The sequence below is a fragment of the Falco naumanni genome, chromosome W (assembly GCF_017639655.2).
Source record: "Falco naumanni isolate bFalNau1 chromosome W, bFalNau1.pat, whole genome shotgun sequence".
In the NCBI taxonomy this organism is placed as follows: domain Eukaryota; kingdom Metazoa; phylum Chordata; class Aves; order Falconiformes; family Falconidae; genus Falco; species Falco naumanni.
Window position 1 is genome coordinate 5,720,559 of NC_054079.1, and position 25,132 is coordinate 5,745,690.

Sequence of the window (25,132 nt, forward strand, 5' to 3'; positions counted from 1 at the left end):
CCGAACTACTGACCATACCATGTAGGAAGGAATCACTATTCTCCCATGTGAGATTACAGCCCACCCTTCCTCATTATATGATCCCTCTAGGTCAGAAATCAGTTTGCGATCTTCTTTAGTATAGTCTGGTTTACCTTCTAGAGATATTTGTCCATCGGGTATTAGCGCACCCTCTACCTTGATTGCTTTTCTGGCTGCCTGTTTTGCTTCCCTGTCCACCAGTTCATTTCCTCTTTCTAATTCTGTGCTCACTTTCTGGTGTGCCTTGATGTGCATAATTGCCACTCTTTCAGGAAGCTGGACCGCATTTAGGAGTTTCAAAATTTCTTCCGCATGTTTGATGATTTTTCCTTGGGAGTTTAACAGTCCCCTTTCTTTCCATATTGCTCCATGAGCATGTACCACTCCAAAGGCATATTTAGAATCAGTCCAAATATTTATAGGTTTTCCCTGAGCTCTCTCCAGAGCTCGAGTAAGGGCTATGATTTCAGCCTTCTGTGCCGAAGTGTCAGCTGGTAGCGGTCCCGATTCTATCACTTCTTCAGAGGTTGTAACAGCATATCCGGAATGTCGCTTTCCATTCAGCATATAGCTGCTCCCATCTGTGAACCAATGTTCAGCTCCATTAATAGGAACATCCTTGAGATCTGTCCTACTAGAATAAGTGGCTTCGATTGTTTCTAGACAGTCATGATCGACTGATTCGCCAACATTCCCATTAAGAAATGAGGCCGGATTGACGATGTTTGTAGTCACAATCTCAACATCATCTTGTTCCACCATTATGGCCTGGTATTTTAGGAATCTCTGTGGGGAGAGCCAATGCCCCCCTTTTGTTTCAAGGACTGCAGACACTGTGTGGGATACTAAGACAGTCATTTTCTGGCCCAAGGTAAACTTCCGGGCCTCCTGGATGTTTAGGATGACAGCTGCTACTGCTCTCAGGCAACCAGGCCACCCTTTTGCAGTGGCATCCAGCTGTTTAGAGAAGTACGCCACTGCCTGTCTGTATGGTCCCAAATCTTGTGCCAGTATTCCTAATGCCATTCCCTGTTTCTCATGGGAAAATAGGAAAAATGGCTTACTCACATCAGGAAGTCCTAGTGCTGGTGCCGACATTAAGGCTTTCTTCAGTTCATGGAAAGCTCTGTCTGATTCAGCATCCCACTGAAGATCCTTCTGATTAGCTGCTATCAGGGAATATAATGGTTTAACAAGCAAGCCATAATTACATATCCAAAGCCTGCACCATCCTGTCATTCCCAGAAATGTCTGCAGTTCCTTTACAGTTCGTGGTCGGGGGGCTTGGCATATGGCTTCTTTTCGGGCCTTCCCTAGGACCCGTTGTCCGGCACTGATCTCGTACCCTAGGTATGTGACTTGTAACACCACCTGTGCCGCCTTCTTAGAAACCCGATATCCTTGTAGTCCCAGAAAGTTCAGCAGGCTCACAGTCCAAATAATACAAGATTCTTCGGTTCTGGTTGCAATAAGAAGATCGTCTACATATTGTAACACTTTCCCTTCTCCTGGTGGTGGTTCCCATAACTCCAAATCCTTTGCTAATTGGTTTCCAAAAATTGTGGGGCTATTTTTAAACCCCTGTGGCAACACCGTCCATGTGAGCTGGGTCTTTCGACCGCTTCTGGGATTTTCCCATTCAAAAGCAAAAATTCTTTGGCTGGCTTCATGGAGAGGGAGGCAAAAGAAGGCATCTTTTAAGTCTAAAACTGTGAACCAAGCTAGGTCAGGTGTCAGGGTGGTTAGTAAGGTATAGGGGTTAGCTACTACAGGATACAGATCCTTTGTTATTTTGTTAATGGCCCTTAAATCTTGAACTATCCTATAAGACCCATCAGGTTTTTTAACTGGGAGGATAGGTGTGTTAAATTCTGACTCACATTCTTTTAGTAGTTTTAATTCTATGAATCGCTCTATATTTGGACGAATTCCTTCCCTATCTTCCCTTTTCAGTGGGTATTGTTTAATTCTTATCGCACCCTGTCCTTCCTTTAATTTTACTATAACAGGTGATGCATTCTTGGCACGTCCCGGCATGTCAATTGCCCATACTCCGGGATATACCTGATCAATAATTCTGGTATCAATTTCCCTTTTTATAGGAGTACTGGCCAAAGATAGGCTCATAACCTGTATGTATTGATGATCATTTACCTCCAGAGTAACTTCCCCTTTTTTAAATTTGATTGTTGCCTCCAATTGTTCTAATAAGTCCCTACCAAGAAGGGCCTTTGGGGAATTTGGCATAAATAGGAATTTATGGATCCCCATTTGTTTTCCCAACTTATATTTTAAAGGTTTACAAAAATAAGCCTTTTCAGTTTGGCCAGTTGCACCCTTTACTGAAACATAGTCATTTCCCAAAGGCATTAAAGCTTGGTTCAAAACCGAATAGGTAGCTCCTGTGTCTATTAAAAATTCCACCTCCTCCTGTTCTTCTCCTAATTTTATTTTTACTAATGGGTCGGCTAGTCAATTTTCTTCTTCCATGTGAGCTATTGTTTTCCCTTGATTACTGCGCCATTTAGTATTTTCTTGATGTCGGCATTCAGGGCATTCGTTTTTCCAGTGTCCTGTCCTTTTGCATATTGCACACTGATTCCTACCCAGGGGTGTTAGCCCACGCCTTGATTTAACTTTAGATTTTTGATTCTCATTTTCTCTTACTACTGCTAATATTTTCTTTTGATCCTGCTTGTAACCTTCTTCTCGATTACTAAATATTCTCCATGCTTCCTCTACTAATTTTTCCAAGTCTCTATTTTCAGGAGGTCTCAATTTTTGCAGCTTGCGCCTAATATCCCCCTGTGATTGTCCTAAAAAGAGGGATATTAGTTGCTGTGCGCCCACCTCCGAATTTGGGTCCAGAGACGTGTGCCGGCGCATTGCATCTCTTATCCTGTCTAAGAATTCTGAAGGTGTTTCAGAGGGACCCTGTCTAACCTCATATAACACTGCCCAATTTATTGTTCTAGGAATTGCTTTCTCCATTCCTCTGAATATCCATTCCTGGTATGCCTGTAATCTTCCCATTTCAGCGGCGCGGTTTGGGTCCCATTCTGGGTCCAACAAAGGAAACCATTCTCTATAATTATCTCCCTTTATATTATAGTGTTCCTTTGCGAGATCCCCCGCTGTTTTTATGACCAATTGCTTTTCAGTTTCAGTCAAACAATCTAATAATAATTGTATATCACTCCAGTCAGGATTGTGCTGTTTTATCAGAAATTTAAAATTCTGTGCCGTCTTTATCGGATCATTACGGTATTCTCGGGCAGCCTCTTTCCATTCTCTCAGATCAGCGCCCGTGAATGGAACTTTTATTTTCATTGTTCCTCCGTCCGGATTCACGGCTTCTCGGAGGGGTGCCTGTAAAACAGACTTCTGTCTGGTGCGTGAAGACACCGGACTATTTGGAGCCATAATGGCAGTTTTTGTGTTTCCTTGTGTGGCAGCGGGTGTTTGGCTTTCTTTATAAATAACTTGTGGAATTTCTTCCTCTTGTTCGCCTGGGGGTGGACTGGGAGCCCCGGCCGAACCTTGTCTCTCCACTCTATAAGGTGGATTAAATAAATCATTTAATTCAGGCTCTTGTTCTCCGTTTAATTTGATACACCTTTGTCCAATACTACATGCTGAGCAACATCTTTTCAACTTTCCTTTACGCTCCCTCCTATCCTCTCTTTCTAGTGCTAGTACCATAGGATCCCGAGGGGGTACTAAGCCGCAGTCCTTTTGCCACTCAGGTTTGTCCCGGAGGACGAAGAACATGTCTGCATATGATACTTCATCCCACTTTCCCTCTCTCCTCAGAAACAACATTAATTGCAGGAGAGTGTTATAATCTAACGTTCCTCCCTCCTGAGGCCATTTCGCATCACTCTCCAATTTATACAAAGGCCACCACTGATTACAATATTTAATCAATTTTCTTCTATTTTCGGTACCACCATGTCCTACGATATCACTCCAATGTTTTAATATACAATCCAAAGGCGATTTTTCACAGGGCTTACTCCTTCCATTTCCCATTTTGCAATTTTAATCACTTTTTCTCCGGCCGCCTTAGCCACCCAAGGTCGGAAACACAGATAGAGCTCCTTACTTGTTTTGCACTCAAACGCGCGTCTCAAGCACTCTTGCACTCATACTCAGTCAAAATAATTAAGCTATACATGGAAAATCAAAATGCGCATCTCAATCACACCATTCACACTCTCCGGGCAGCCCGCAGTCACACAAGCAGTATGTTATACGGTACCATGCACTTATGTACAACTTTTAGGAACACTGACAGTTCACAAAGTATGCATTTCAATGAACAATTGCCAAAAAACAAACAACAAACAAAAACCCAATTTTTCCTGGTCTTAAGCAGAGTGTTAAGTTTTCCGCTATTTGCCACGAATTACCAGAATATTATTATTTTTCAACATACATTTCATAACTCCAAGTTTTGAACATGTAACAAGACAACACATAGAACAAACAAGACACAGAGCGCTATTTCAGTTGTTATATTCTAGGAATTCCCCAACTCTTAAGACAACCCAATGGAAGTTTTTAGCTTCCCCCTTTTTTCCTACGCAAAAGTTTCCCTTTTTCTTTTGCTAAGAGGTCCCTCTTGTTCCTGTGAGATTCCGCCTTATTCCGTCCCGCCCCCCGCTTTCCGTCACGAGGCCTCCAGGCTTTTAGGAATGGCAGTCACCTCGGGTTTGCTCGATCTGCCCTCAAGATCGCTAGTGGCCACCCCTTGGTCAGCAAACCCCCTCCCAAGGTACCTTTCCTCCTGGGGACTACGCTGCGCGCCGGACGTCTCCGTGCGTCTCACCAGCCGCCCCGTTACTAAACATACCGTTTTATCCGTGGATCCAGGGGTTTCTCTTCTGCTCCCGGGTGAACAGCTGAGAAAAGGAGGCTCCTCCAAGGAAATCTCCCGGGGCGCGCCTAGGAGCGTCCGCTCCGCAGCTGGTCCCTCAGCCGAGCAGAAATCCTCCTGGCTGGCTCGCCAAAACTGACGTGCGGAATTAGACTCTATAACTCGAAAGTTATAAAGTAGGTATGTTTATTGCACGCAGATGCACGGGGGATCGCTCCTCCACAAGCGTGCATACCCGAAGTGACGAACCATCCCACATTTATACAATGAAACAAATGAATATTCAATTAGCGCCTATACATATTTGTTACCTAAACCCCGCTTCGTATGTTAATTAGCTTATCAGTCCGTTTCCTGGAATGTGGTGGTCTTGCAGGTTTGTAGGTGAGTCATGTTCTTGTGACCATCCCATCTTCTCCAGCAAGGAGACTTAGCACTCCCTCCCTCTAGATAGCATTGGAATGTCTCTCATCTTCTCTCATTCTCTTTTAAATAGCCCCTTTGTTAGAGGAAGAGGGGCAGGGGGTCTCCTCCAAAACTGTAGTTGTCTCCTCAGAGCTGTGTGCCTATGTGACCAGACACCGCACCCATGACTAGTCACCATACCCACATTCCTTGAGCAGACATATACAATCACAATCAATGTCCGTTGTCCCCATTTCACACTATTTCTCCATATCAGTATTGTAGAAGAATTTAGAAGATATGGACTATTGATGGAGTGCCCTTCACAATATAACACTCCTGCCTATCAAAAAGCCTGATATTAAAACTTATCGAGTAGCGCAAAATTTGCAGGCAATAAATCCGATAGTTGAAGATTTGTATCTGGTAGTGGCAAACCCATATACTCTGCTGATTAGTTTAAAGGAAACCTATGAATGGTTTACTGTATTAGACCTAAAGGATGCGTTCTTTTGCTTCACGTTGGCTCCTGAAAGCTGCAATTTGCCTTTGAATAGGAAAACCCTGATACAGGATGGAAAACCCAACTAACCTGGACAGTGTTGACGTGCGGAATTAGACTCTATAACTCAAAAGTTATAAAGTAGGTATGTTTATTGCGCGCAGATGCATGGGGGATCGCTCCTCCACAAGCCTGCATGCCCAAAGTGATGAACCATCTCACATTTATACAATGAAAGAAATGAATATTCAATTAACGCCTATACATATTCGTTACCTAAACCCGCTTCGTATGTTAATTAGCTTATCAGTCCTTTGCCTGGAATGTGGTGGTCTTGCAGGTTTGTAGGTGATTCATGTCCTTGTGACCATCCGATCTTCTCCAGCAAGGAGACTTAGCACTCCCTCCCTCTAGATAGCATTGGAATATCTCTCATCCTTTTCTCATTCTCTTTTAAATAGCCCCTTTGTTAGAGGAAGAGGGGCAGGCTCTCCTCAAAACTGTAGTTGTCTCCTCAGAGCTGTGTGCCTATGTGACCAGACACCGCACCCATGACCAGTCACCATACCCACATTCCTTGAGCAGACATATACAATCACAATCAATGTCCGTTGTCCCCATTTCACACTATTTCTCCATATCAATCCCCCCTTTTCTATCAAACTAAGTAAATTCTTTTACTTAAGCAGTCTTCCCGAATGATATAAAGCATCATACATAAGTGTTACCCTTTTAAACATTCTCCAAACCCACAAATATAACATAATGGTTAGTATTAAGGAAATTCCTCAACTGATCAATAAGATCACAATGGGGTGTACCATAGTGTTAAGAATTCCTGTTGCAGAAGGTGACCAGCCAAAGAGAGTATCCCACCAATTATGGTTTCCATCCTGTTCTACCTTTTTTAAAACTTTCTTGATCCCCTCTACATCATGATGGATCATAAGAAGAGTTTCGTGTCCCTTTTCTTTGGTTTCTTCCAGTATACGTTGTAAATCTGCATGTTTTAATAGTTCTTTTATACTACTTATATTTAGTCCTATGGGGGTAGGAATTATCATCTGTGATAGGGTAAAGTTGGATTTTAAGAATTGATGAGACACTACTGGGGCTGAGTAACTAAAATCACATCCTGTGCTAGTAGTAAAATTACAAATACAGTAATTTGAATATTGTGCAGTCTCTTTTACCTCCCCATCTATGGTTATTGTGTTACACTTAGTTCTCAAACACGCACATCCCTTCCCTGCATATATAATTACTGTTTTCAAGTTTGCATTTGGTCGGGTCTCGAAATGACATATTTTCTGATCTGTATCTAAACAAGTATCCTGGGCCATTATAGTATTGCTTTCACAGAGGAAGCCCTGCTGCTCTCACATACTGTTTGCCACTTGTTGCCTGTCTTTCTGGCCCATGTTCTATGTTCAAAAGGGTATAGGAGCACCCCATTATGGTTAATTCCAAGGGCTACAATGGGGTGTATGGTAATTATTACTGCATTATGTATGGTTAATACAAAAGCTGTGATTGTGTGTGTGTTGGGGTCGTAGGTAAAGTTCACCATATTCCACCATGACTGGAGTTTTCTTTCTACTTCCGTAGCATTGTCCCAAACCATCTTTCGAATTTCCGTAGGAAATATGCCTTCCTCTCCTTCTCTTATTATGGATGCAGCTATTGATTGCATCCACATTTGGGCTTGGATACAACTTAGAGCCAGGGCGATGTCGTCCTGTAAACCACCTAATGCCTTAGTGATGAGTTGATGATCTTCCATGTTTATTTGTTCCCACCTGGGGAGTACCTTTGATATCAACCATTGGTGTGCCCCTAATGCTAATAATGAAGATTTTAGTGGTTGTTGTAGTTTTGATAGATCGGCCGTGGTGGCGGCTAGTTTATTCATTATCACCTCTGAGTCTATGGAATTTAATACTCCGAGTCCTGTTCCCAACATTCCAGTTACATCTCTCACTATTCTGTTTTGATAAATATTTCCCCTTTTTCTTAACCGAGTTGTCCATCCCTCATAAGAGGTCCGTAAGAAGGGGGAACAGGATGGCTTAACATCAGAAACATTGACTTGTATCTGTTACTCTATTCTTTTAAGAGACCATTCTGGGTTAAAAAACATTTGTTGCAGACCTGTATTTCTGATTACATGTGGTCCAATTGTATAAATTTTTGGATTTGGTTTAGTTAATTTAAGATCAAGCGTTAATGGGGTTGTTGTAACTGTGGTGGTGGTAGGAACAGTGGTTAGCATGGTTGTTATTTTAATCTTATATATCAGAGCTGTTCTTGGGGGATTCCTTTCCTAGGCATATTATAAAGATGGGCTCGGTTAAGGTAAAATTGTGCCAACATTCCCGTGAATTAAAGCACATGGTTGTATTTAGAAGGGTAAATTCCTTATCTACCTTTCTGACATTAATCAGGGTGTCTCCCGAAATCTTGGTGTTATCCTTTTCATTATATGTTTGACACCCTACTTTTATCCTATCTCCTAATTTTCCCCATAATCGGTCGACTTTGTGTACATCCTCCCGATCCCATTGATTCCTTTGATACACCTCATTTTCAGAAAAAACCACCATAGCTAGTTTCGTCTTTGAGTCCACCTTTCCCATTATTTCCAGTGTGTTTTTTCTGGGCATGATTCCAAGGCCAGTTATCAGGCTCTTGGTTGTAGGCAAGAGAGAGGGTACAAAAAAACACAAATGGTTTAAACCCACTATCGATCATTTTAAGAATCTAAACGTTCCTCATATATGCATATAAAATCTGTTTTGATCAAAATATCTTTGTTTGAGTTGGGGCTTACCGATAACAAGTTGGGCAAGACTGGCCACTGGCTCAGTCCCAGACTCTTTTGTTCTATATTGTTTGTTGTGGTGCCCTTCCCATATGGTGGATCCACAACCGCTCAGGTTCACTTACTTGCCACCCACATTGTTCCCATTTGTCCGAGTAAATTTAAGTTTCAGTTCTTTTTTATTTGGGGTTACTTTCCATGAAGTTGCAGGGGCTTTCTTGATCCGGGTATGGTGAATCCAAGAATTCTGTCCCTCAACCTTGATTGCGGTGTAGGTGGTGAGTAGGACTTGAAAAGGTCCGGTCCACTGTGGTTCCAGGGTTTTATCTGTAAAACACTTAACGTATACATAGTCCCCTGGTCGTATATCGTGAACAGGTCCATCCAGACCCCTACTGCGTGTTCCCATCACATGCTTCACAATTCTTATTGATTGTTTGTTTAGTGCCACCATATAGGAAGTCATTGTTTCTTCACCAATCTGTGAAGACGTCTCCTTTTGTACCCCATAGGGTCGTCCATATAAAATTTCAAATGGGCTAAGCCCCTCTTTTGCTCTTGGTCTAGTTCGAATTCGTGTAAGAGCTAATGGCAAAGACTGGGGCCAAGTTAGATTTGTTTCTTGACCTAACTTGACAATCTGTTGTTTGATTAGATGATTCATCTTTTCCACCTGGCCACTCGATTGTGGTCGGTATGGGGTATGTAGTTGCCAATCTATTCCTAGATGGTGGCTGATCTGTTGTACTATTCTGGACACAAAATGTGGTCCTCTATCCGAGGACATTACCGCTGGGACTCCAAACCTAGGTATTATCTCTTGGAGCAGTATTTTGGTCACTTCCCGGGCTTTAGCAGTTCTGCACGGGAAGGCTTCTGGCCAACCTGAAAAGGTATCTGTTAGCACAAATAAATATTGATACCCCCCTTTTCAAGGAAGTTCCAAGAAATTGGATCTGCCAATGTTGCCCTGGAACATTTCCTCTACTAACGTTCCCTAGTTTTATTTTATTTGCTGTATTGGGATTATTGCGTAAATACATTTCACATTGCTGAGTCACCTGTTTTATTACAGTATATAAGTTTCGACCTATCAATTTCTGATTTAGACTTTTATATAAAGCATCAGCTCCCCAATGCGTCTTATTAATAATAGGGCTGTGGTCCATATTAAATTGGATGGTACCACTATACGACCATCCCTTAAATAAGTCCACTTACTTAATTTTATTTTACCATTCATGTCCTGAATTACCTTTAAGTTTTCTTTAGAATAGTTTGGCTCCTGATCTGTACTTACAGTTTGGATTTTATCGTCTGGTATTAAGGATAATTCCTCCTTTCCAATCTCCTCTGTTACTCGTCTGGCCTCATGGTCGGCCAGGTGGTTTCCAATTTCCAAATCAATGCCTCAATGGGCCATCTTATGTTCTTTCTTCCTGGATGACCCTCTTATACCAGCGGGGGCCATTCCTCACATCAAGGTCTGGCATGGCATATGTTCCCACCGCTCAACGCCTACTGGGTTGCAGCCAACAGCGGAGCTCAAGATTCTTCTTGGTGGCAAACACAGAGGCCAACCCAGTCTCGCCCTTGACTATGGTAGGAGGCACCTGACCAACCTTATTCATTGTACTTCTGACGTGCGGAATTAGACTCTATAACTCGAAAGTTATAAAGTAGGTATGTTTATTGCACGCAGATGCACGGGGGATCGCTCCTCCACAAGCGTGCATACCCGAAGTGATGAACCATCCCACATTTATACAATGAAACAAATGAATATTCAATTAACGCCTATACATATTCGTTACCTAAACCCCGCTTCGTATGTTAATTAGCTTATCAGTCCGTTTCCTGGAATGCGGTGGTCTTGCAGGTTTGTAGGTGAGTCATGTCCTTGTGACCATCCCATCTTCTCCAGCAAGGAGACTTAGCACTCCCTCCCTCTAGATAGCATTGGAATGTCTCTCATCTTTTCTCATTCTCTTTTAAATAGCCCCTTTGTTAGAGAAAGAAGGGCAGGCGTCTCCCCGTCTCCCCTTTGTTAGAGGAAGAGGGGCAGGGGTCTCCTCAAAAACTGTAGTTGTCTCCTCAGAGCTGTGTGCCTATGTGACCAGACACCGCACCCATGACTAGTCACCATACCCACATTCCTGAGTAGACATATACAATCACAGTCGGTGTTAAGCGTCCCCATTTCACACTATTTCTCCATATCACTTCGTTGTCAATGCAGTTTCATCTGCACATCCCATAACAAGTCACTGTCATGGCAAAACACACAGATTTACATTAGTAGAACTACTACAGAGTGTATTTTATTTCAGTTTTTCTGCCAATATCCCTCACAGCCTTGCTGACCAAGGGATATTGTTTTTATCTGTACTGAGCAAGCCTTCCCCTTATCATTTTTACTGTAACAGGTAACGCATTTTTCACCTTTCCTGGAATTTATTTCCAGATATACCTGGTTAAAAATTTCTTTTACTTCAGGGAGGTCCTCTTTTCCTCTTTTCTGTTGAATTAAAGATAAGCTCAATATTTCAATTACTTGATCGTTTTTAACTTTTAGTTTCATTTCTCCTTCTTTAAAGTCTAGATATTCTAATAAATCTCATCCCAACAAAGATTTTGGTGAATTTGGCATTCTTATTTGTTTTTTTAGTTTGTACTTTAAAGGTTTCAGGATGTTTTCCTGGTGGCCAGCAGCTCCCACAACTGTAACAATTTTTTTTTTTATTTTTTTTTTACTGAAGTTTAACAAATAAGTTGCTTTTGTATTCACTAAAATTCCACCTCATACCCATTCCCTGCCCTAAAGGGGCCGTTACCGGTCCTGTAGAACTGCAAATGCTGCAGCAATTGGGGTGACATTGTCAGGTCCTTCTGCTCAATTGTCAGCAATAGCAACCCCCTCCTCCTTACCAGCAGAAGGGTTCAGGGCAGGAGATGCTCTTCCTGCTCTGCAGGTTACACAAGCCTGCCTCTGCAACAGCACTTCTGTTTTAACTCTTTCTTACCATGAATGCAAATCTGCTACTTGTTGCTTTAAGTCTGTGTTCTTACATATCAGCCTTTGCAGGCAAACAGCAAACACCCTGCCACGCGTCCAGCAGGACTCAGCCGCACCTTCGAGGGGCTACGGGGCTTTGTACAAACTCACCCCAATACTTTAACACTTTCACAAGGTCTTTGATTCTCCACCCCCCCACCCCCGTCCCCCCCCTCAGGTTTTACATACATTAGTACAAGTTTTTATCTTACAACATGTTTCATTCTGGTTGCTCCACAGAAGGAACCGTAACCTGAGCTTTTTAACACAAAAATTTCAACAAGAACATCTTTCTAGTTCAGGTCTCAGGTTTTTTCCTATCCTTTTCTAGAGCCATAATCAAAGATCAGGTGATGTTAATCCCGCACTCTTTCTAGTGCTAGTACCATAGGATCCCGAGGGGGTACTAATCCACAGTCCTTTTGCCACTCAGGTTTGTCCTGGTGGACGAAGAACATGTCTGCATATGATACTTCGTCCCATTTTCCTTCTTTTCTCAGATACAACATTAATTGCAGGAGAGTGTTGTAATCTAACGTTCCTCCCTCCTGAGACCATTTCTCATCACTCTCCAATTTACACAAAGGCCACCACTGATTACAATATTTAATCAATTTCCTTCTATTTTCGGTGCCACCATGTCCTACGATATCACTCCAATGTTTTAATATACAACCCAAGGGCGATTTTTCACAGGGCTTACTCCTTCCATTTCCCATTTTACAATTTTAATTACTTTGCTTTTCTCCGGCCGCCTTAGCCACCCAAGGTCGGAAACGCGGATAGAGCTCCTTACTTGTTTTGCACTCAAACGCCTGTCTCAAGCACTCTTGCACTCACACTCAGTCAAAATAATTAAGCTATACACGGAAAATCAAAATGTGCATCTCAATCACACCATTCACACTCTCCGGGCAGCCCTCAGTCACACAAGCAGTATGTTATACGGTACCGTGCACTTATGTACAACTTTTAGGAACACTAGCAGTTCACAAAGTATGCATTTCAATGAACAATTGCCAAAAAACAAACAAGGAACAAAAAACCCCAAATTTTTCCTGGTCTTAAGCAGAGTGTTAAGTTTTCCGCTATTTGCCTAGAATTACTAGAATATTATTATTTTTCAACATACATTTCATAACTCCAAGTTTTGAACATGTAACAAGACAACACATAGAACAAACAAGACACAGAGCCCTATTTCAGTTGTTACATTCTAGGAATTCCCCAATTCTTAAGACAACCTGAAGGACGTTTTTAGCTTCTCCCTTTTTTTTTTTTTTTCTTTTTTTTTTTCCCTACACAAAAGTTTCCCTTTTACTTTGCTAAGAGGTCCCTCTTGTTCCTGTGAGATTCCGCCTTATTCCGTCCCGCCCCCCACTTTCCGTCACGAGGCCTCCGGGCTTTTAGGAATGGCAGTAACCTCGGGTTTGCTCGATCTGCCCTCAAGATCGCTAGCGGCCACCCCTTGGTCAGCAACTCAACTAGCTCCACCACACACACATCTGAGTCCTAAAAGCAGCGTCTTTTATACCAGCATCTTGACCAATCTCTTCTCGCCAGATGTTCATCATGCTCTTTCTCCATTTGGTCGTTAGGGTACACCTTCTCCTCCTATTGGGTCTTCTTTGGAGCGCTTTTTTGAATCTCAGGGTCTTTGTCTCCTTTGGCCGGCTTTCCCTGGTGTGCTTTCTTTGTCTCCTTTGGCGGGTTTTTCTAAGCAGCGATTGCCTCAGGGAAAGAGGGAGCTTTTATATTGTCTCAAAGGAGAAGCACATGCGCCTATTCATTACAATTGTGATACATGTTATAATGGTCACACACTATTTTAGATTTACACAGGGTACAACAATTACACTTATCACACTATATTCTATTTTGACATGAATTATGACTGTGTTTATCACAAATTGAGAATATGTAAGAATAAAATACAGGCGAGTGCGCTTCTCGCTTGAAACAATTTAACCACTTCTGAGAAACCCCGCCTAGAGCTGATGCAACTGCTGCTTAGAAAAGCCTGCCGAAAGATGAAACCATGAGACTTTCAAAAGATCCAATAAGAGAAAAGCGCGCCAAGAGACAAAGACCTCGAGACTTCTAAAAGACCCAATAGGAGGAGGAGGCGTACCCCAGCAACTCAAATGACCCAATGGAAGAACAACAGGATGATTATCTGGCAAAAAGAGATTGGTCAAGTGTCGAGGAATTTTTAAAAGATTGAGGACATATGTTACCATTGTCCGGGTTGGACAACCCAGGCCTGTTAGTTGAAGCTGCAGAGCAACTTTAAATTGTCCTTGAAACAAGCAGTGTGAGAAAGAAAACAAGCTATGCACAAACAAGAAGCCAGGTGCAGAGCAAGTCCTGGGAACCGCAAAATCAGCACACTCTCATCGGCACACTCTGATCAGGCGCCTGCAGCACGCTCACCGATCAGCGACACGGACCCCCACGTGGCCAGAGACTTTTATCCAATCACCTGTGTGTAAAGTCGTGTGAGCGGTCGGTTTAAGTTATAAATATGACCTGTTTGTTTAATAAAGTGAGCACAGCATGTAGCCATATTGGTGTGATTGTCATGACTTGGCCAACTCTCCACGGGGGACCCTCTTCGGTTAAGATGCTGGTATAAAAGACGCTGCTTTTAGAACTCGGTGTGTGTGTGGTGAACCTAAGGGAGGCTCTCTGCATACCCAGCGCTGCTTTGCTTATTGCTTCTCAGCCTAAATTGATTGAACCTAAATAAAATTGTATGATTTTTATAAAATTGGATTCTGGTTGTTTATAACATAACCCATGTGTTTTCATACTGCTCTCTGGTTGATGGCAATTTGTTGACACTGTCATACTCAAGTATTCTCAGGTAGCCCTGTGATTGGCTGGCAGGACTAGCCACTCCTACCAGTGCACCCAGAAAAGGAAGCCCCCACTGACTACTTATAGGGAGGCTGCCATTTTTGATGGTGTCATGCCCCGTGTGTTTTCATACTGCTTTGTGGTTGGCTGATGTCTATTTTTGACACTATCTTATCTATATGTTCTTAGAACTCCTTATGATTGGCTGCCTACTTCCTTTGTACCAGGAAGTGCTCAGAAATAAAAATATATACATTTATATATTTTCCTGACCTGTTCTGTCTGGCCGTAACACGAGACGTCTTGGTTGCAGGATGGAGAAGGAGAGACTTCTCCTTAAGAGGGATTAATTCCCTGTACAGGGATCCACTCCCTCTACCTGGTATGTACAGCATTCCTGGAATTAAGGATCCTTGTAGTCCTCCGGAGGGAAGTGGGCTGTGTCCCTGGTGTGATTGAATGTGGGGACCCCTCTCACCTTGTCTTGTTTTGACTAAGTCTTTTGTGTTTGTATGTTATGAATTGGAGCTGCGATTGTGTTTGGTTTTTGTGTTGTTTCGTTTGTTATTGGAAAGGGTATTGTGGATCTAGAACATTTTTGTTACCTAAATTGTGTGAAACACCTGTTATTGTTTCTTTGCCCGAGTTGCTCGAGAAAACACATTGCTGAGGGCAGTGTGCCAAATGATTTGGTTCTTGAAGTCTTAGTAACTACATTGTTAGAAGATTTATGGGAGGTGATGTTGAAAAGTTAACTGTAAGCATACCACACTGTGTAAGACCAAGAATAAGAATGATTCTTTTGTAATTGCCCTCTTTATGTTAGATGTAAATGTAATAGATGTGATAAATATGTTTTGGGACCAAGGAGAAACCAGGAAATAAGATTAGATAGAACCTTGAATTTGTGGTGTATTCAGTGTGGGTTTAACCAGAGATTAGAAGAAACTCAGTGGATTAGATTCTATTGCTGTTTGACTCATGCATATGTGGTTTTATATAGATAGATGTGTGATTAATGGATTTTTCTGTTTTAAATCAGGAATTGGTGCCTAAAAGTGATAAATTTGTTCTTGTCACAGGAACCACTGGCCAATCAGAGAAAGCATACCTTTTGAAAACTCTTAAATATAAAATTGGAAACCAAATGGAGCTTATAAATTGTTTCAGAATTTAAGAGCAGTAAATGGAATAGCTAAAACCATACACCCAGTAGTTGCAAATTCATACACTCTTTTGACAAAATTAAGGGACAGTTCTGTCACCAAAATTGGGAATCAGACCTCTTAACACCAATGTAGCATTAAGAAGCAGGCACTCCTTTATTGCAGCGCTGGGTGCTCGGTGGCATCTCCACAAATCAAGCACACCTGTGTAGATTTTACCATTACATTTACACACAAAATTACAAGGTCATACACTCCCAGTTACAATGATTGGTTAGTAATTTGCATATAATTGTAATATTTGCTGTGTCATCCTTTTCTGTTACTACACTTGCGTGGGGGAAGGGTCATCTTGACCTGTGGGCGTGATTTTTAGTATTATAATGAAAGGAGTTCACCTCAGGACACCTTAAAAGTAAGTTTTGTTGCCAAGCTGGAAGGCTGGATATCTGCCTTGCCAAGCTGTCCAATAACTCATCCTATACACAATAGAACCCAGGTGCTCTGGTTATGGTCTAGAGAGCAAAGACTAAGAGTATTATGGTCTATAACATAGGGACTTCAAGTAACAGTCTCGGATAACAAGCAGCACAGCAATTCATACGTCATTGGTTAATAAGTGCTAACATAATTCTATCATGAAGGTTAACTCCTTAGAATCAAAATGTTCTTATAACTGTTACATAAACACAAAACATAGATTCAGTAAAATCTTAAGATAATCTGAAACAGTTTGATTTGGTTTACAGCGTTAGATTTGAAGGATGCATTTTCTGCCTTCCCTTAGCACAGGAGAGCAAAAAGATATTCGTCTTTGAATGGGAATCAGTTTCCAGTGGAAGAAAGATGCAGTTAGCCTGGACAGTGTTACCTCAAGGGTTTAAAAACAGCTCCACTTTATTCGGCAATCAGTTAGCTAAAGAATTAGGGCTATGGCAGCAGCTACTGGGAGATGGTGTTCTACAATATGTAGATGATCTGCTAATAGCAACTGAAACAAAGGAAGAATGTGTCCAGTGGACAATCTCTCTTTTTAAACTTTCTGGGTTTAAGCGGCTATCAAGTCTCTCAACAGAAGGTGCAGCTGGTGCAAGAGAAAGTGATGTACCTGGGTTATGAAGTTTCTTGTGGACAACATTCTTTGGGAACAGCGAGGATAGAAGCTGTCTGCCAGATGCCCAGACCACAGACGGTGAGAGAACTGCGAGCCTTTCTGGGCATGACAGCTGTTGTTATTGAGTTATAGCGGTCAGGAAATAACGCAACACGAACAAAATAGCAAGCATCAAAAAACTCACCTTTATTTGAATCTCCAGGTTTATATACCCTTCCCTCAGCTTCTCCAATTGGTTATCCTTACATCTAGCATGCTCAGCAACAACTATTGATTGGCTAAGATGTGTGGGTTTCATGTTCTCAGCCAGAAGCTGACATGTCACCCTGCATCCAGCTCTAGCCTTGCTTCATATCCTGTTTTCTCTCTCTTCCTTCTTGTCTCTGAGTTCACTTGGTCAAGATTGTGGCTCGCTCTCTTTAAAGACACAGCTCTATCTCATCATTGAAGCCTGAGCCACCAGCAGCCCAGTCTAATCCCTCATATCCCTCATTTCCCCCTTTTTGTTTTTCAACCAAAAAGGCCGTGTTTATCATCTGTTGTAGGGCCCTTTGCAAACAAGGCAGGCAAGGCCCAGGAAACCAAAAAGTCCTTGATTTAGTATAAACATCACCCAACAACAACTAAAAACATCAGTGTCCTATCAACATTGCTTTCACATCATAGCCAAAACACAGCACTGTACTAGCTACTAAGAAGAAAACTAACTCTATCCCAGATGAAACCAGGACAGTATCCAGTATCCACTCCTTATTCCATACCATTTAATTCATGCCACACTTCCCAATACCACCTCATTAAACACCATCACCCTTCCCATCCTTTGATATATTATGCAGATATCATTCCCCTGGTCTATGCACCACCCCTGTAAAAATGTCTATCAAATGTCCACACAATGTCCATTGAGTTCATTTAGTCCATGAACACGATCTCTTATGGTGGTCACTCAGGAGAAGAGAGGTTGTGTGTTCTATGGGATTATCAGGCAACAAAGCCAGCTCAGGTTGGGTCACTGCTGCACTTGCACTGCTTCTTGTAAGCCTTGTCCTCCAATGGTTCAGGTGGTTGCTGCTATAGTCATTCCTATAACATGAAACTCAAATCATGGGTTACAACAATTTAAAGGTATATCCATTACAATCTCCAACCCTGGTCCCTTCGGACCACCCCGTAGGGTTTAACATTGCAGTGTTTTTCTGTCTGGTGGCCAGGAAATATGAATATTCACCACAATCTTTTTCTTTTTCTTTCTTTTTACTTAAACAATACTTACTCCCCTTGCCCCTGCTCTGGCTTGGACTTATCCACAGACTGCAGTCCCTTAGGGTTGTACCTGCTCCAAGTGGAGTCTCAGCTACAAGCCACAGTCTCTCCAGGGGCCATGACCATAGACCTGCACCAGTGTGGCCTTACCCACAGCCACAGTCCCTTCAGAAGTAAATCAGCTCCAGCATGGCCTTATCCCTGGCCACAATCCCTCCAGGGCTGTACCTGTTCTACCATGGGCTTATCCATGGCCACATCTTTGAGGTGCTCCAGCATGACCTCATGCACAGCCACTGATGCTTCAAGGTGTACCTCCTGCAGCATGGACTAATCCATAGCCACAGATGCTTTGAGGTGTACCTTCTCCAGCATGGACTTGTCCTTGGGCCACAATCCCTTCAGAGGCATACCTGCTGCAGCACAGACATAACCATGGCCACAGACACTCCGAGATACACCTGCTCAGGCATGGGCTTATTCATGGTCACAGGGGCTTTGGGTGTCCTGCTCCCACATGGACTCATCCACAGGTCACAGTCCCTTTGACTCGAGTTCACACTGGAGTCCCAGCCTGTCCAGTGCAGCAGCAGCACAGAAACAGCAGCAATGCCCTGGCCACCTGCCAGCGTAAGCACACCACCATTGCTGTTATCAGAATGTTCCTGGGCACAGCACAGTAAGATGATAAGCAGTACAGCAAGCAGTGAAAGCAAGAAGCAGCCATTAACGAGCACTAGACTCTAATATTCAGTAAGGCAAGCAAGCCCCATGGCAAGCAAGGAAACCTGTCCCTTAATAGCTAAACAGCAATAACAGCTATGAATTTGATCTAGCACATTCCAATCAAATCTGTTGTTTTCTCAAACCTTTCGAGCCCCACGTTGGGCACCAAAGAGGACTGTTGTGGTTTAACCCCAGCTGGCAACCAAGCACCATGCAGCCAGTGGCTCACTCCCCCCTCACCCAGAGGGATGGGGAGGAGAATCAGAAAAGAATGTAAAACTCAAGGTTTAAGGTAAGAACACTTTAACAGGTAAAGCAGAAGCCACGCATGCAAGCAAAGCAAAGCAAGGAATTCATTCACTGCTTCCCATGGGCAGGCAGGTGTTCAGCCATCCCCAGGAAAGCAGGGCTCCATCAGGCGTAACGGTTACTTGGGAAGACAAACGTCATAATGCCAGATGTCCCCCCCTTCGTCCTTCTTCCCCCAGCTTATATACTCAGCATGATGTCATATGGTATGGAATACCTCTTTGGCTAGCTTGGGTCACCTGTCCTGGCTGTGTCCCATCCCAGTGTCCTGTTCCCCCTCCAGCCCTCTGGCTGGCAGGGCCCAAGAAACTGAAAGGTCCTTGACTTAGTATAAACATCACCCAGCAACAACTAAAACCATCAGTGTGTTATCAGCATTGTTCTCACATCAGAGCCAAAACATAGCACTTTACTAGCTACTAATTTGAAAATTATTTCTATCCCAGCTGAAACCAGGACAAGTAAGCCCCATGATGTCATGCTATGTATATAAACTGGGGGAAGAAGGATGAAGGTGGGGACATTTGGCATTATGGCGTTTGTCTTCCCAAGTAACCCTTACACGTGATGGAGCCCTGCTTTCCTGGGGATGGCCAGTGGTCCAATGTAGTCAATTTGTCAGGCCTCACCATATAGAAAAGCCAGCCACCACCTTCTATTCCAGGGAGATTTTACTCATGTAGCTCACTTGATTGCAGCATGTTTCACATTCATGGATGACCTGTGTGATGGCCTCCATGGTCAGGTCCACCCCTCGATCACGAGCCCATCTGTATGTTGCATCTCTCCCTAGATGTCCTGATGTTTCATGGGCTACAAATAGCTCACACTTACGCTCTCAATCCAGGTCCACCTGAGCTACTTCAATTCTGGAGGGCTAGTCTACCTGCTTCTTGTTCTGATATTCTTTTGTGGCACAGCTCTTGGGCACTTGAGCACACCTTTACAGCAAAATGCTTTTTTTCCTGGTTAATGATGTCTTGCCACAATGCAGCAGCCCAGAGGGGTTTACCCCTGTGCTGCCATTTGATCTTCTTCCACTGCTGTAGCCACCCCCATAGGGCATCAACCATCATCCAGGAATCAGTATAGAGTACTGGACACTTTTCTCGTTCTGCAGTCTCTAGGGCTAGTTGGATGGCTTTCACTTCGGCAAACTGATTTGACTGTCCTGGTTTCAGCTGGGATGGAGTTAACTTTCTTCTTAGTAGCTAGTACAGTGCTGTGTTTTGGCTCTGATGTGAGAACAATGTTGATAACACACTGATGTCTTTAGTTGTTGCTGGGTGATGTTTATACTAAGTCAAGAACTTTTTGGCTTCTCAGGCCTTGCCAGCCAGAGGGCTGGAGGGGCACAAGAAATTGGGAGCAGACAAAGCCAGGTCAGCTGACTTGAACCAGCCAAAGAGGTATTCCATACCATGGGACGTCATGCTTGGTATATAAACATGGGGGATGGGGGTGGGATGTGTTAGCTGGGGCCTGGGGATCCTTGCCCCAGGGACTGGCTGGGTATCGTTCAGCGGGTGGTGAGCAGTTGTACTGTTCATCACTTGTTTTTTTCCTTTTCCCTTTTCCTTTGGATTTTATCCTTTCCCCTACCTTTCCATTATAACTACTGTTGGTTTTGTTGTTGTTATTGTTGTTGCTGTTAATGTTCTTATTGTTATTTCCTTTTTATTCTGCTTCAATTATTAAATTGTTCTTATCTCAACCCTCGAGTTTTACATTCCTTTCTGATTCTCCTCCACACCCCTCCGGGTTGGGGGGGAAGTGAGCAAGTGGCTGCGTGGTGCTTGGTTGCTGGCTGGGGTTAAACCACGACACTTGACTCACCCTCTCCTTCAGTGGCTTCAATGACTTGTTGTGTGGGACTCCACACAGCAGCTTTCCACTTCTGATGGTTTCCTACCACATGACAGGATCCATCAGTAAACAGACCATGATGCCTTCAATCTTTGTGTAACTCATTATATGGTGCTGCTGCTTGGGCACAGGTCATCTCCTTGGGCAATGCTCCAAGATGTCTGCCTTCTGGCCAGTTCATGATCTCTTCCAGGATTCCTAGGTGGTTGAGTTACCCCATTTGAGCCCATTGCATGATCAATGCTACCCATTTACTCCGCGTAGTGTAGGTTTCATGATGTGTAGAGAGGAACCTTCCTTTGAACATCCAAGTACAGCACAGGCAATCCTGGTGCCAAGAGGAGCTGGGCTTCTCTACCAACAACTTCTGAAGCAGCTTGAACCCCCTCATATGCTGCTACTATCTCTTATTCAGTCAGGGTATAGTAGGATTCTGATCCTTACACCCTGGCTCCAGAACCCTAGAGGTTGAACTTGGGTTTCTCCAGGTGTTTTCTCCCAGAGGCTCCAGGTGAGGCCATGCTCTTCACCTCCATTGTAGAGCACATTATGCACAGCTCTTACTGTCTGGACAGGCCCAAGAGGTACCGCATGAGCTATTTCCTTTATGATACACTCAAAGGCTTTTTGTTGCTCTGGGTCCCACTCACAATAGTTCTTCTTTCAGGTCACTCAACAGAAAGGGCTCACAAGTTGACTGCAACCCGGCATATGCATTCTCCAGAAACCCATGATGCCTGGGAAAGCTTGTTTTTCTTGTAAGCTGGTGGGGACATGGCTGTAATCTTACTGATCGCATCCATAGGGTTATGATGATGTCCATCTTTCCATGAATTAGATTTCCCATGCAGATCCTTTGAGCTTGCTTTTTTTAATGACAAAACGAGCTTTCAGAAGGATCTGGATTATTCTTTTCTCTTTCTCAAACATTTCCTCTGCTGCATTGCCCCACATGATGATGTTGTCAATTGTAGGAAGCGGAGACAGTGGGTTGTTTTGACATTGATAATGTGCAGCTGTGGCCTTGCTTTGACTATGTGCAGCTGTGATCCTGCAGCAAAGAGGTAAATAACTTTGAGGGAGTATGAGAAGAAACCCAGGTGAGACAGAAACAAAGGAGGAATGTGATCTCACCTCTAGAAAATAAGGATACAGTGTGACCAGCAGAGAGTAGCCTATAGTGAACAGCGGCTGGGTGCGTGGACAGTAGAGTTTGACCAATAATAAAGCTTTTAGCAGCACGTGTACAGAGTATAAACTTATAAAAGCTGTAACTAACTAACAATAAAAGTCTTTGGTTTACTATCCTGGCAAAGTCCATGCCTCGTACGCCATAGTCAATATATTGCAGATGTTCAGGGGCTTTGCTCCGTTCCAGTACAGTCTGGATCAGTCCATGGCAAATGGTAGGGCTGTGCTTCCACCCCTGGGGTAGTCAATTCCAGGTATATTGGACATCCCTCTACATGAAAGCAAACTGTGGCTTGCATTCTAATGCCAAAGGAACTGGAGAAAAAAAAAAAAAAAAAAAAAAGCATTGGCAGTATCATTTGTTGCATACCACTTGGTAGCCTTTGACTCCAATTAACACTGGAGTTCTAACATGTCCTGGATGGCAGCACTCAACAGCATCATGACTTTGTTCAGGCCACAGTAGTCCACTGTTAGCCTCCACCCTCCATCAGACTTTCATGCTAGCCATATGGGACTATTAAAGGATGAAGGACTCTTGCTGATCGCTCCTTGCCTCTCAAGTTGATAAATCAACTCATGGATGGGAACCAGGGAATCTCAGTTGGTGTGCTATTGCCCTTGGTGCACCATCATGATAGCAATCAACACCTGCTATTCTTCAACACACCGCAAACCCACCACAGAGGGATCCTCTGAGACATCAGACAGATATTTAATCTTCTCTGCATCCATGGCAGCTAAACAAAAGGCTCACACTGATACCCTTTTGGGTCCTTAAAGTCCCTTCTTCTTAAATAGTCTTTGCTGAGGATACATGGGGCCTCTGGGCCTGTCACAGTAGGATGCTTCTACCGCTTGTTCCCTTTTAGGTTCAACTCAGTCTCCAACCCAGACAACTGATGGGATGCCCTTGTTGTTCCAGAAATCCAGATGGGTTCTGCCTCCTTGTACCCTGATGGTATTAGGGTACGCTGTGCACTGGTGTTTACCAGAGCCTTATATTCCCATGGATCTGATGTGCCAGGCCATCAAATCCACACAATCCAGTAAACCCATTCATCTGTTTTCTCTGCCTGGCCAGAGGTGGGGACCCTTTATTCTGGGTTGGAGTATTTACTACCTGACTCCTGCAGTGTCAAGACCATAAGTCCCTTCACCAAAATCAAGAGGAGAGGCATTCTTAGACCTTCTTTTACATCTGGGGGATTGCTGGCTGCCTCCCACCATCTTGACAGCACCTGGAGTGGCAGCCTTCTTGGATGGCATCTTCTTAGCAGCTGTTTTCCCCCTCAGTTCACATATACAGGCTTATAGCTTATATGTAGAGTCTCCAACCCATTTCCTTGTGTCCTCTCCCTGGTCACACAGGAAGAACCACAGGGTGCCACACAGCAAGTGCCCGGGGTTCCCTTTCCTTCCAGGCAGGTGGAAAATGACTCCATTAGGTGCTTCTGGTAGCTGAAACACTGGCTTGTGGAGAAAAGAAGGAAGAGATTCTCTTTGAAACACCAGAGCTGGCAAGACAGTCTCTTCACAGTTGGTATCTTGAGGTCTGGCTAGTCCATCATCGCCAGGATGTTGGCATATGACACCAGTGCATTTCAGGCAAAACTCTTCCACACGGCCCATGTATACCAGACATCATCTGGATCTTTGGAGACCTGGTTCTTGTCCGATGCTGAGATGGAGAGACGGGACGCTGCTTGATGCAAGCAAATGTCGATTTATTGTACGCAATCACGAGTTTATATATGTTTTCAGAAACTGCGTGCTTTAAACAGATTGGTTCTTTAAGCTAAGCATTGAATACTAGGCAATCCTTGATTGGTGGTTAACTACAAACAAAGGACACTTTAAGTAAGTGTTTACAGTCATCAATTAACAGCAAGGTGTTACCTCTCCTTGGCCCCATCCATTCCTCACTCCCCTATCCTCTCTCAGAATGACTCATCCTGTTAATTGTTATCTATTCACACTCCTTGTCCTCCCAGGGTTTGGTGGCCTACAAGTTCTAACACGTCTCCATTCATCAGGCTAACAGTGCTTGGACTCTTGTCCTTGAGGCCTTGCCCTACAGTCCAAGTCGCTGTAGACAACCTCCACCACTGCTAATTCTCTCACATATTGGACACCTTCCTCAGCTGTGATCCACTTCCCTTAGTAATTTAAAAAATCTTCCCTGATGGGATATCTCGCCTTCACATAGAACAGGAGATGCCTAGAGAAGCTGTGGATTGTCACCTCTATTCTGATTTCTTTCTCAGTTCCCTGGTCCCTAGCTAGGGATGCCACCTGCTGGGCTTTCTTACCTTCCAGTTCCTGACAGTTGCCTTCACTATCCCAGCATCAGAGAAACCAGGCAGCAATCCACTCACCTGGCTGGTGGCTGTAATTGTTCTGCATATCTCAAAGTTCACCCAGGGTTAGAGACCAGGTGGTTTCCACCTCTTGGGTGATTTCGGTCACTTCATCCTGTTTCCTTGCTGAAGGACCAGCTTCTTGATTAGACCCTTCCTCCTCCTCCTCCCTTACTAATCAATGATATGGACCCCTCGACCTCCACTTCCCCTGTTTCTTTTTGACTACCGGGGTGATTAGTGTAGTTGGGGTTTGAGTCCCCATCTCAGCCATGGTGGTGTTAGATGTAGAAGCCCTCCTTACCCTGCTAACTCTGATGGTACTGGACAGAGGCTCAATAGGCATAGGCCAAGCCCTAAAACAGTATTAGGAGCTGCTGATATCCACCCACTCAAATCCTCCCACACACCCTGCCACCCAGGGATTGACTGCCTCAGGGCACGTTTCTCTGTCACCTCACCAAGTTGTTTACTGTTATGCCAGGAACAAACCAGATTCCACACACTCAACAACAAGCCAGTGATGTTAGCTAATGGGATCAAGCAGCTTACATAAGAATGTACAAGAACCTTGGGAGGCCATGCAGCAAAG

At 43.6% G+C, this 25,132-nt stretch overlaps 1 long non-coding RNA gene across 1 annotated transcript; it reads right to left on the minus strand.

Moving 5' to 3' along the window:
- Nucleotides 1-1,270: 1,270 nt before the first annotated feature.
- LOC121080699 lies at nucleotides 1,271-25,132 on the minus strand. Its single transcript, XR_005825466.1, has 3 exons — nucleotides 24,160-25,132; nucleotides 12,497-12,502; nucleotides 1,271-1,281 (listed from the first exon to the last, which is right to left on the minus strand). It is a non-coding gene; the product is annotated as an uncharacterized LOC121080699 (long non-coding RNA).